The following is a 14,675-nucleotide window of genomic DNA, read 5'->3' on the forward strand; positions in this document are numbered from 1 at the left end:
AACTCATTAGACCATCCAGTTAATCTTAACAGTGTGGTGTATGAAGGCACGGACTCCAGATGTGACGAGCACGAAATCGTTTATTGCTTCTCAAGCCTCGGCTTTTATACCCGAGCTCTAAAACTTTCCATGCACCTGCTAGGCAAGTAAACACATATTTCAGATCACTAACTGTAAGAATGTATCTGAGAGAAAATGATCATGTGAGCCAGCCTCCCTACTATGAGAGATTAGATTAAGGGCAAAACAAGTGGTAGAAGATGGAATTAGTACATGGGGAAACGGGAACTGAGAAGGTAGAAAACATGTTGTGCTAATGACTAAGCAATTTACTATGAGAATTCTTGTAACCAATCTGATGTGTGAATGAACTGCATGGACAGCGCGTGGACAGTGTAACTAGCTAATCAGAAATAAGCGAGTCGTGTACGGCTACAACACAGGGTATAAAAGATGATGATCTGTGCTTAATAAACGGCTTCTGTTGATTCACATTGGATCGTCTGGAGTCCAGTTATTTCTCCTCAACTAACCCAGTCGCCTTATTCAGTTCCCACCAAGTTAAGCACACAAAGCTGTTTTCTTGTTCCATGTTTATATTGAACCAGTTCCTCTTTGTTCCATTTGTATCGATATCTGCATTCCTGTTTCTGTGTGCTCTGCTCACTGTGTCCTTGGCCGTACGCAGGCCTCTGCTCGTAGGTCTGCCACATCACACTGAGTCAAGACTGATTGATTCTCACATTGCATCGCTCAAGGATTTGTCATGATGAAGCACACCCAGTTGTGAAACTTGCCATAGCTAGCATATCACAATCATTATGATACATTGCATATACTCCTGCAATTGTTTATAACACCAGATTTTCACTTAGTAAAAGTAAAGCAATCCCAGAGTGCTTCTAACCCATCTGGACCTAGTTAGAAAGTCCATAGCTGTGCAGGCACAGTATATATTCCAACAGTGTCTATAAATTAACATATACACTGTATGTTTACACTGTATGTTTACATTCTAGTTTATTCTGCAGTACTTTTTTACATGCTGGTATCCAAAGGTTCTGAAAAGTTAATAAGAGATCCAATAAGAGAAGTGCCTAAATAATATGTGTTCCATTCAGAAGCTTGAGTTACATGCTTATGTTTTTTATTTGATATTTAAGATGCCTGAAAACATACTCAGTTTTGCTGAGGTAAGTCAGTACTGTGTCCAAACCCTGAATCTCTGTCTGTAATAAAGTGGTGTCGGCATTTTTATACACAACAGAGAAGAAAAGATGCATGAAAAGATATACCTTGTTCAGATATCAAAGAATAAGAATTAAAATGTCTAAAAGAGAGAGACTGAGTTTTAGTCACACAACTTCATGATTACATTTGTAACTCTTAATGACAGCTAAATCTGCAGAGATGCCGTCTTGACCTACAGGTCTTTGTGTCTGCCGTATGACTCCATGTGTTTAAAGGGAAAACTCTACTCAGAGTCTGTTAACCTAGATGAATCAATAGTTTGGGTCCACTTTCTACTGGACGTATGCTCACACTGTAGCTGGCAGTATCATCTAAGGAGTGAGTATAAGCTGATGACTTATTTCCATGATTAGAAGCAGTTTTCCTGCATTACTCTCAAGGAACACCGATGAGATGTGGAGAAAGGTCCTACTTGTACTGATGGAAATCTAAGTCAATGTTTAGCATACACCAGTAGTAAAACCATAGATATACACATTAGGTTTCATGCATGTGTGTGTGTATATAGACACACATACACATGCATACACAATTGTTGCTCTGTTAAGCTGCCCCTTGCATTGCTTTTTACGTCAGTAAAACATGGATGTAAAATACCACTCTACTTATAAAAGCAGATAACTCAAAGTACAAACAGTAAGGAAAGCTGTTGATAACTGGGACCTTAGATGTTCAGTGGTAAAACCCAATGATAATGATAAACCGTATTAACTCTTTGACACATAAGTGCTTGTCTTGTGCCTTGCAGAAAAGGATAAATTCACTAAAAGCTTGTGAGGTGGCATATCTAGTGAATACCATAATAAATATAATTAATAAGAACAGAAATCTCTGATAAATTAGATATGATTTTTCAAGATTTCTCTGATCTCTAAATTTACTTTATTGACCAATCTTACCCAGTTTATTTTGATAAAAACCTTTCTATATGTGTTTAATTTTGCCAAGTTTTAACTGAAAGACACATTTCACACAGCTCATATAGCCACATTTGAGCAAAATGAGCACAAAATTTACGAAAATGTTGCCTTAGACAGGTGACTTCCTGAGGGGAGATGAATTACAAACCATAAAAGGCAGTGAAGAATTGGACTCATGGATTTTTCCATGCTTATGTGAGACATGACAGTCTAGAAAAAGACAGGTGAGATATTTTGCTGGGAAGTAACTTTATCCTTCTCAAATTCACACTGGTACTCATTAGCTTTTTGGCTGCAGTTTTGTTTGGTTTGTTTTGTAAATATCATGCTTAAAGAGAAAAGGAACATCTCAGAACACATCCATGCAATATGAAGTTTTTCTCTTCAGCACAATGTATTTGTATTTTAAAGAAGCACTGTAAAGTTTTCAAAACCCTTAAGTCAGAAGAATATCTTGTAGAAGCACTATGATCCATAGACAAGATCCTCATCTTTCTGATCGTTATCTCAGATCTACACCATTACATTGCATCACACCAACCATCACCTTATCTTCCCCAAATTTGCCACAAATTCCCTCAAGCAATGGGAAGGATGGATAACAGCAAACCTTTTTATTTAAATGTATGCCCCATTGTATTACCTTAACCAGATCTTTCAGATGGTCCTACTATTCTGTTTCTATTATACCAAAACTTCAGAAGCACAGAGTTAGATTTCTTCACAAATTGGATGAAATGTGGAATTGCTGTGATGGCAGCTGAGCCACCAGAGGTTGTTATACTCTCACACACTTGCCACTCTCTCACATACATACACTCGACTTACAAACCATGGGAGAATGAAAGAACTAAAAACGGTAGCTACATGCATATCTTATGAGTGTTTACTTATGAAAAATCACCAAGGTTATTCAGCAGAAACACAAATATTGGGCATTTGTTATATATAGTTAACAATAAGATATAAAAATATCCTGAAGCAAGCACAGGAAATTTGTCAGCCAATTTAAGGCTTCACACCTAAAACAGTTCCTGCTTCTTTTCTTTGCCATTTGCCTTTTTGTGAGTACAATTCAAAATGTGCATAATAACAACAGATTAATATAGTTCTTGCTTGTAAAGCTATTGAATCAATTTGTTAATTGTTTCAAGAGATTTTTGCCTTATCATTTCAAATAGAAATAATTCTTGTTATTAAAGAGAAATTAAGGTCCTAAATAAAGGTCTGGACTGGATTTTACTGGCATGTGTTTGGTACCAGATGTATCCTCGCTTCCTTTAATGAAGCCTAATCCTAATTTACACCCCTTAACATCAAAGCAGAATCAGACCTTTTCATCACCAAAGAGACATTTGCTCAATTCATGCCCCAAACTTTTTCCTTTCTTTCCTTTCTGTGCCTTGATTTAACATTTAAGTGTTAAATTTAGCACTTGAATACTAGTGCTATTAGTTTTACGTAAATTAGAAGGGATTTTCCTCATAGGGACATTTTCTGAAGTACTGAATTCACTTAAACACTAAATCCCATTGACTTGAAATTAATCAGTAATTGGACAAAAGATATTAAACACCTATGAAGAAAGGCTGGAAAGCTGACCTTACTCAGGTAAGAGTTCTAACAACTACTGTAGGGAATCATATTCATAATCTCAGTGGCCAAAGAAAATTAATTTAATGGAAAGGAAAGTTGTCAGAAGAATGCACTTGGAGTGAATTGCAACTTGGTGGGTTACATTTTCACCTATCTTTGAATGGCCAGAGTGACAAGGTTACTATTTCCCTAACAAAAGTGTTTTTTCTACATTTCATGAAAATGCTGAGAAGAGAAACTGGTTTGGTCATCTCTGATTTTTTTTAATCACTCAGCTTAGAACACCTGTATTCAGAACTTTTCAGTTACTGTTTTTCACATGTATTAAATTAATTTAAATAGAACATCATGTATAGTATGATGATGATTCTTAATGATTAAAAACATGAAAATATCTCAAGGTCAATGAGCCTGAAGGGTTTTCAAAATGAAGAAGCCACCATTTCCCTTCTCTTGAATTTTTTGAGAAATTGAAGGTTTTCAAAAGCGTCCATTTCATTCTGATGCCCTTATTTTGGGGTTGCTTAATATGAGACAAAATAGAAACTTGTGATCTCCTCTAAAAAATTAAATGTGGAATTTATCTCAGAACTGTAGTCACCTATATGTAACCAGATAACTGTAAGTGCCTCCATGGGAGTTCTGCACAGATCACCTTAAACCTGACACCTACATGTGGGCAGATGAGTGCCTCTCCAGTCTCCATTAAATGTATTAGCTGGATTGCCATAAACTATAATAGAAGCTTAGACACACAGTTCACACAAGTACCAAAATTTAAGTGTCTAAAGTCTCCAGATGTTTTTGAATTTAGTAGCAGTATTCGGTTGCCCAAGAATCACAGACTAGCTGAGGCTGGACAGGACCTCTGGAGACCACCTGGTCCAAACCCAAAGCAGGGTTTAAAACCATGCTTCAAACCAAGCTCAAAGCCTAGTTCAAACCCCTGCTAGAGCAGGTTGCTCAGGGTTATGACCAATGCAAATTGATCCTAGTCTTTTATAAAACCATAATCTCTGTTGACTACTTTATGAATAGATGTAATTTACTGTGTACTGTTTATGAAAAACATTTTTTTAAGGTGGAATCCATGTCATCTTACTTTAATAATAAAAAAGTTAGGTATTTGTCTCAAATCATCAATTTTTTTTTTTCTGTTGTAAAATGAGAGAAGCATCCAGGGAAAGCTAAAATCAATGCTAAAATAGCTGCCTTCTTTGGAGCTGAATCCAGTACCTAATGGGGGAGAGTAGACAACTTATTTAGAATAGATACCAAAGTTTTAGAAAATGAAAACTAGTGTAGATTGATCCAGACATTCATGTTAGCTATTATTAATTTATGATGTGTGACAGGAAAATAAATCACATGTTATTGATCCTGGATTATGAGTAGGTTGTGTTTAATTACTTCTACAGCATCCTTTATATCTTTTCCAACACTGGTGAACAAGAACTGTCATTACATATTGCCTTCTCATCTTCAGGAATCCAATGATCCATAGATTTCAAGTATAAGGATTCTCCTGACCAGAGAGTAAAACAGGTACCTGAAGGTCTCTCAAAGTTTTTTTTAAAAAGGATTTATCTGAGATACAGCTATTCTTCTTCATAACTGTGCTAACAATACTTCAGTGCTGGCTCAAAAGAAAACAAATTTACCTTTTGAATCAAATTTTCAGGGTTTTTTTTCTCTATGAATGAAGATAACCTCTTCTGACAAACTTATTTTCCATTACTGTCATCATTTAACTTACTGCATTTCACAGCACCACACAGCAAAATGATACAACATCCATCACAATTCCTACTAAGCTGCAGCAAAGTACATAACAAGTGAAGTCTAGTTCTGCAATGTAGCTGTACTTTATTACCCTACATAATTTGTTTCAAACTATAGTGTGAAAAGTAAAGGTGAAAAAAATAGTGATTACAAATGAGATTTCCAAAGAAAAAGGTAGAAATACTTAATGTAGATAATTGTGCAAACAAGATTTTCATATCCTAAGTTTTAATACAATTAGATTTAACAAAGCTCCACCAAGGAGGTGGCCCTTAGGAGTTTATCAAGATGGGCATTCTTAACGGAAAAAAAATAATCAAGTTTAAGACTAAATTGAATTAAGGGTGAAGAACTAAAAAATATCACTGATGTACTGGACAAGAGTTGTGTACAACTTCACCCTTTTTTAGAATAATATTTTAAAAGTATAAAATGTAGAAGAAAAATTAGAGAAGAAAGGGGACAGAAGAAAATTAGTCTTTTCATCCATTTCAAAATACGTTTCTTACAGTAAGTACAAGTAGTGGAACTGAGATAACTTCAAGGTGAAATCAGATGCACTGAATTGGCCAAAGTTAAATTAAGTCCCATTTGTCAAAGGTGAAATTTTAAGGGACTTAGGCTCCCATATATTTTTGTTGCATTTCAAATTGAGATTTTGTCTCTTAAGCTGCCTAGATGCTTCTGAAAACATTGCTCCTGGTCAGTCTAATTCATAATTAGATTTTAAACTACTGGCTGTACTGGGAAGATCAGATAAAATTCAAATTTGCTCCATCTCTGCTAGAAACCCTTCAGGACTGCTTTTCAAAAAAAGGAACAGATATAGTACAGGGTACAGTAAGCTGCAGGGGGGTTCAGCTCTCCTGTTTAATGTCAAGTGGAATCAAGGGTCATGCACTGTTTGACTCCTGGCCTGTCTTCCCATTCCTCTTGAGGAGAAACCATGTTAACCTCACATAGAGCCTGAGCTTCCCACTTGCTAAGCTGTGCAGGCTTTTAAGCAATGACAAAACTAGTAAGGGTCTCTTGTATTTCTGTTTGTGTCTCTTTCATCATTAAATCACACAAATAACAGCATTAATAATAATTGCACAAACACACATTATCAATTAATGTAGCATTTAACCTGCTGATCAAATCACATTCTTACTCCACTATTACTCTCTTATTGTTTTGTCATTTTACTAGATATCGTTTTATCTGTGTGTGGGTATATTCCTCTTTCTCCATTATGTTACTTTTTCCAAAGCTGCTTTCTACAGTGCCCAAATTTGTAAAGCGCTGCCATCCAAATCCAGCTGCATATTGCTTTGGTCTATCTGGCAACAGTGAATCTAACTTTACTGGTAAACCTAGTGTGCAACTCGCCTTAGCTGAAGAGCAATGTCTGATGGATATCACTGCATGAAATCTATACCTGGTAATATGCAGAGGTTACACGGCTCTACTCTTCATTATGACAGGATCATAAAGGTACTTTTCTAGCCTTAAAAACTATGAACTTAAAATGAGTGGAAATATTTTAGATTTGATAGATCTTCCCTATCTGGAGTTGATATTACTACAGTATGTGTTGTTATGTGTTCATATTTCTAAAGGTATTTCTTATCAAATGCAATTCTCTATAGCCCTCTATGTTAGGGAGTGTTATGAATGTCAAGAACTTAACGATGGTGACAATAGGGTTGAGTGTTTATGGGTAAGAATTAGGGGGAGGGCCAACAAGGCAGATATCATGGTGGGAGTCTGTTATAGACCACCTAACCAGGATGGAGAGGCAGATGAAATATTCTACAAGCAGCTGGGAGAAGTCTCAAGATCACTAGCCCTTGTCCCATAAAGGAGAGTTTATGGCTTTTGGAAGAAGGGGCAGGCCACTCAGAAAGACTACAAAGATGTTGTGAGGCTCTTTAGGGAAAAAAAGGCGGTAACATGGTGACAAAGGATGAGGAGAAGGATGAGGTACTTAATGCCTCCTTTGCCTCAGTCTTTAGTAGTAGAATCAGTTGTTCCCTGAGTACCCAGACCCCTGAGCTAGTAAATGGGGGGGGGGACGGACACAGAAAGAAGCCCCCATAAACCAAAGGGAAATGGTGAGGGATCTGCTACAGCACCTAGAAATACCCTAGAAGTCTATGAAGCCAGATGGGATCCACCCAAGGGTACTGAGGGAGCTGGCAGGAGTGCTCACCGAGCCACTTTCCATCATTTACCAGCAGTCCTGGCAAACCAGGGAGGTCCCAGTTGACTGGAGGCTAGAAAATGTGATGCCCATCCACAAGAAGGGCCAGAAGGAGGATCCGGGGAACTACAGGCCTGTCAGTCTGACCTCAGTGCCCAAGAAGGTCATGGACTAGGTATTTCTAGTCTCATGGAACAATTTGGATTGTAATAAACCTCAGTAGGTCATCCCACCCCTGTCAATAGCAGGGCTAATTCTGATGTTAGATGGGATTGCATGGGACTTGTACTTCACAGTCACATCTCCACATGCAGAAGCAAAGCAGAGTAATGATGTATTAAAACCGATACAAGTCACTAGCAATCATTTGCTTTGTTGTTGTTTGTAATCCTGCGTTTCCCTGTACTCCTTTGGAGATGTACTTCTCTCACAGTCTGGCAATGTATTTCTTTCATAGCTTGAGAATGTGTCTGGCCAAAGGGGGAAAAAAGTAAACCACCGTTATATGAAATAGTTGGATATCTCTACAAATTTTTAGCTATTGCTCCTGTTTTTTCTTACTTCCTGAATATCATTTGCTTGTCACACTTTCTAAAGTGATGCTGGTGGTCTTCCATGCCATGTTTAGTTCTCTGAAGGAAGATATCCTCTCTGATGGAGATATTCAGCACATTTTCTATTGTCTCAAGGCATTTAATTTACTATATGTTTAAGAATATTTTAAATAAGATCATGCATGTTACATGAGAAATAGCATTAGAAATGTTTCCCATTCTTCCACAGCCATTTTTAGCTTTATCACACAGATGACTTGAATGCATATATTCATGTATCTTCCCATAAAATAAAAAGATGTGTTTACCCATCCTTACAAAGAGAAAGCAAAGGATTAACAGGAAAAAAAACCACTCTCCACAATCCCCCCTTTTTTTGGTGTGTGTCTTGCTTCTGTCATATTCTTCCTTTCCTGTTCCTCTATGTTCTCTCTCCTCAGTTACAAGGAAAAAAAAAAAAAAGATAAAAAGAAGAACTCTCCCTTCTATTACTTAAACTCGAACAACATCATTAAAGCAAACCCTGAGCTACCATTGTATTATTATTCCGGCAATAGTCAACAATGAAATGTCAAAGGCAAAATTCAAGAAAAGAGGATGTGTTCTTTTTTTATACCACCCCCCCAAAACATCCTTGAATGATTTTTTTCCTACCTGGTCAATGATGATGTAGTACACCAACACAGAAAATATCTTAATCTAAGGAAATACCACAAACCAGGCATTTTCTGCTGAATAAAATCTTGTTGTAGGTTTTCACACTGACTGTTAGAGACAAACCTGAGCAGAACACATTGTTTTTTGTTTCTGGGCTAGATCTGTGAGCTGATCCAGCCTACTGCTCCATCTTGGCTCCAGAAGTACTCTAGCCTTGATGTCTGTTAAGTTCTGAAGACCGTGAATTCTCACTAGCCAAGATGTAGGATCACAGGAATGTGGTAGGCTGATTTGAGCCTTCTGAAGGTTCTGTGCCATGTTCTATAGACTTTGAGTTTGAGTACACATGAATTTAGGGATTACGGTTCCTGTTTGCCCTACAGACATGTATGACCCTCGACAAAATACCTTTCTCTGTGCATCAAACCTTATCTCCAACAAGACAGGAATCAATTCCTATCTCCTTTCACCTCTTTGGGGCAGAGCCTTATTCTTTTTACATGTGTAACACATTGGTAAACAAGACCCCAATCTTAGTGGACATCTAGGAGTTCCTATCTTATCTCTGCAAATGATACAATTCTTAACACATGTAGCAGGAGCAGCTTTGGCAAATATTTAAAGAGAAACACTTTATGATAGGGACCCAAAGGAAATAATCAGCACTAGACAATGTTTTTTCCTATTAAATATGCCTAGGTAAGTAAACAGATTTGAATAGAGGTGTTTGTAGCACATACGCTCAGTGCTCTGGGCTGATACTTTTTGGGGGCTAAATTCTACTCTCAGTGCAGCCCAGACAAGTTTACAGGCTTTGTATCTTAATTAAATCTTTCTAATGATTCAGAGAAATTTTTTAACTTCCACTTTACATTTGTTCACTTGCTAACATGTACTGTATATATGCCTTCAGATCCCGGAATCACATTATGGATAAAGAATGGTTTGAAACTTTAAAACTCAATTTAACTATGATTTAAAGTGGTTATTTATTTATTTATAAATAAAACATATTGGCTGACACTTTATTGTAAATAACCAAGCCATTCAATTCAGAAGCCCTACTGAAAATAAAACAATCTATCTCGATTATCTAAAAGCTTATTTAAAGCTTATTTAGGAAGTTACAATGCAATACTGAGTGGTTTTTACTTTTACTAATGCAACTCCATCTATCTGCATGGTAATTCTCAACAATGCTAAGTTCTATTGCCCATTTGTAAGTTGATACAGTTGCATAGTACAAAGAGATGTTAAATTAGTTTATAAAAACAACTAGGAACAACTGTAGCAGCAGATTGCTTGTAAGTAATAGTCAACATTATAAAATTCAGATTACAACAAAATGCAATAGCTTCATGCGCTGGCACAAATTAAAAAATATATATACCATGGACGAGGTGCAAAATTAAGATAATGCCAAAATACATGGACTCAATATTATGCTAATATTAAAGAACTTCACTAGCACAGTGATCATGCCAAGGAATTTTAATGTGTCTTCTGTCTTTACTGGCGATGTTCCCTGCAAAGTATTAGTTCAAAAGTCTTACTAATATTCCCTAAATATAAATATATTTGCAGCATATTCAAAAGTAGATCTATACAATACAAAGATGCCGTATATATTGTCACAAGTATAGGGCCAAAACCTGAACTCACTTTGGTCATGTAAAAATTTCCAAAGAGGACATTTTATTCAGTAAAGCAGAGGAATACATTATAACAGAAACACTGACATAACCCTAACTACAACAGCACAAATGTCAGTTCTGTGATGAGGCAGAAATCTCTGCTGCTTTGCTAATCTCTAGAGACATGATACTACAACAAAACAAAACAAAATATCCTAGAAAATATACAAGAAACAAGCTGGTGGTGGTGTTCTTTTTTTCCTTTCTAACGGACATGTTGCCAATCCAAATTAGGTTAAATAAGATTTGAAATTAGTTCAGTCTCTATTAACAGCCTAGTAGAAAGAGATATGCACGGGGAGAAATGTGATTAACTAGCTGAAAGGTATTACAAATTACAAAAGAAGAATGGACCATTGGACAAGCGCTGGGTGTGTTTTGGCTGAAATCAGTTTTGCTATTGTGCAAGGGAAAATACTGGAGGGGAACAGGGGAAAATTAAGTTTATTCTTAGCGATTTTAAAATATACATAGAGTTGATTCTAAAGCAGCTTTTTAATTCTGCCTTGCAGAAGTATTTATTGCAGCTCCTACAAAAGTACTAGCCCTGTTGATTCTATGAGTCTTTTATACATTGTGACTAGCATTACAATGACTGACGCAATGCAGTAAGTAAAAAAATAAAGTTTCCTTTTTCCCCTCAGTCCTCCACCTCTCTCTCCAGCAGATCAATATGCTTGAAGAAAATGTCACAGACTCCATGGAAGGTAATAGGTTTAGATCACCATTACATTTTCTATTCAGTTAACTGAGTCTGTTTGGTCTATTTCTGTTGGAAAATTCACCTGTTTGAAAAGATTCATTTTCTTCACTGCAGTAGAACATAACAGCAGAGCAGTGATGCCTGCAGTATATATATATACCTGTGGTTCATGTGCTCTCCTTCCACTACATCAGGAGAGGGGAGTGGAGAAACAGGGAGAAAAAGAAAGAAGGGGTAGAAAGGAAGATTTAGCCAACTCTAATTAAAATATAGTCCTGAAAAGTAAAACAAACTGAGCTGCTCTGTGTTCCTTGTGCTGCCCTGAAGCAGTGGTATTTGTTTGGAAAGACAGGGTGGACAGGGTGTGATCTTAAGAGATGGTGTACCAGGTTCAGGCCTGGTGCTCTGAAGTCAAAATAGTGAATAATTCACATAGAATTTTAAATGGTGAGGGCTAGACACTGAGCGTTTTTTCTTTTTTTTTTTTTCCTGGCTACAAGCCTATTTCTCAAACGTATAGGGTAAGACTCTACAATACATATCTGTAAGTATTATCAGACCTCTGTTGCATGTGTGTAGCAATAAACAGTTCCACAACAACTTGGTATGATATATAAGGAAATACTGTGTGGAAGAAAAAGGGTAAGAAATAGATTCTTGGATTTTTAGTTTCTAAATTATGAGAAATTGCAAAATCAGACTCTCTATCCTCTTGCAGAACACAATTGTCTCTGGTTTTGACCCTTTTGTATATGTTTAGCATCTTTTCCAAGAAAGCTTGCACTCCTGATGTGGAGACATCTGTGATGGAGAATCTAGAACTCCTTGTGCAGCTTGTTCAGTCTTTCTCACTGCTGAAAATGTCTGCTTTACTGCTTGAATTTGTATGACTCCCTGCATTTTTTAGGGCTTTCTCTGCTAAATGAAAGTGCACTTTACTAGCTAATGTTTTTCCTGCCAAGGTATGCGTAGATTGCAATGAAATTACCCCAATGTCTCTCTCTCTCTCTGTGTCTTTTCTTTTTCTTTTTTTTTCTTTTTCATATGCTAAACTTATCTGAATGGTTATAAACTTAGAATTACTCTTTAATTTGGTCAGGGTACAGGTATACCCTTTAACTCTAGAGCTTTATCATACAGACATCTCCACCAAGACAACTCTTCAGAGTATGAGATATTAGATATCTTCATAGTAATAGAGAGATGTAATAAAATAAACAATATAAGGTATCATTCGTCTCTTTAGTCTGTTTTCCAAATCAGAAAGAAATTAATTTCTTCTCAAAATGTCTGCTTCTCTCCATGAACTAAAAGGACAGCCAAGGGCACTAGCTCAGATGGACACATATGTACTGCAGAAAAGTCCAAACTTTTAGATGTGTAGATGGGTAATGGCACACATCGCCAACTGCTGGTAGAAATGATCAACGTGAGTTTCCTTTCACTGTATTTTTCTTTTTTATGAAAAAGCAAAAATAAGGCCTTTTATTCCTTTATCAAAGTCTTTTTCATCAAGAACATGGAACTACACAAACATGAGCTTCATTGAAAAAATATCAGTATTTTTTAGTGATTTTTGACAAAAATACTTTTATTTACAGGGCATGATTGGTTCCTCTAGAATGTTTTGTATTTTCAGGTTTTGTCAAAAGCATTTTTATATTAAAGGTTTTTTTATATTATTTTTACAATTTCAAAGGGGACAGGCTACCTTTTAAGAGAGACAGTTAAAAGTTTGTGGGGGTTTTCTTTTTAATCCCTCTTTTCAAGATTTTTTTTGTGAGTCCAGATCAAAGGGTCATCCAACATCCTTCCGCCTTCATATTTATCCAAGATGTCTATTTCTTAAATTTAATTGATTTCACATTATGTTTTACAATTTCCACCAGTCTTTCTTCCTCTTCGGCTTATTTCTAACAATGCTAGAACAGTAACTTATAGCTGTATGGTGACCCATGAAGAGTCCAGTAGCAGAAATGGGATATGATTCTATCATAAAAATACTGTTTGAGAATGTAAATATGCAAGAAAGATGAATTAAGATTAAATGAGCAATGCTGGTGGGGTGTTTTTGATGTTTCCTCTATATTTTTGTATTCTTTTAATGTAGTACTGCTGGATATAATAAAACATTGGAATGCATGCAGGAATGTGTGAATGCAGGAATATCAGGCAAAATTGAATGGTTGTTAACAATTCAAATGGATAATTTTAAGGATGAAACTTCCATTACCCATAATTTCATGAAATTGTAGTATAACTGTTACTAGTTCTGAAAACACAGAGTGGACTTCTTTTTGGTTATGAGTTCTGTGTGACCTGTGAATTTAATTTAATTTAATTTAATTTTATTTTATTTTATTTTACTATTGGAGGGAAGGGAAGGGCGGGACAGGATAGGGCAGGGAAGGGAAGGAAAATTTTCAAATTTTGTGGTTCAGAGAAGAACATGAAAAATGAAGAAAAATGCTAAGCAATTAAAACCTGAATGAAAGGAACAATAAAAAACTGCATTAATTTTTGAGTTGAACTCATCACAGTGGCTTACAACGCATGACTATAAATGACTAGTATTGGTTAAGTTCTCTCTGTTAACAGAATAGATTATGGTGACTAGAAAACAGAAGCACTTTTGATTACAACTTGACTATACGCTCTCTGTGCTGGTTAAGGATCAGTAAAAGTTCAGCACCAGGTGCTTTGGGCACACACACGAAATACCTGAAATCATTTAGCAGTGCAAAGAGAATTCTGATGCTAATGAGGGCTAAAAATTGGATTCACAAGTTTACAGAGTACACCAAACTGAACAAAATTGTCAGCATAACATTTAAATTACTTTTTTGATAAGCTTGGCTATTTACAAATCATCAGACAATTACATCTTCCAAAAACTATTTAACATCTATTCACTCTGCCTTTTCAACAGTGCACTTGACTAATTCCAAATAAATTGAAAAAAATTACCTTGCAAATTGCAAGTAACTGACCAAAAACAAGTGCCACAGTTTTAAATTGCATATCGTTAAACTAACTGCATAATAGTTTTCATTTGCACTATCTTCCCAGCTCCAAACATTAACTATTTCTCATAAAGACAGAAATGTTTGGGTTTGATTAATCTGATACACTGAAAGGACTGTGTTTACCCCTGAATTATCTGTCTATTTTATGAATTAAACCATGCCATTGAATAATGAAGGAATTGAAAAACTACATTTCATCTTTTCCTTTATCCAGTTGTTATTACCATTACTTGTGCAACACTAGAAGATGTCTGTAAGAAGAATAATCCTTGGAAATTCACTTTGGATTCACTTTGGATATACAGAC

This window comes from Rissa tridactyla, chromosome W (assembly GCF_028500815.1).
Source record: "Rissa tridactyla isolate bRisTri1 chromosome W, bRisTri1.patW.cur.20221130, whole genome shotgun sequence".
NCBI classification, from domain to species: Eukaryota; Metazoa; Chordata; class Aves; order Charadriiformes; family Laridae; genus Rissa; species Rissa tridactyla.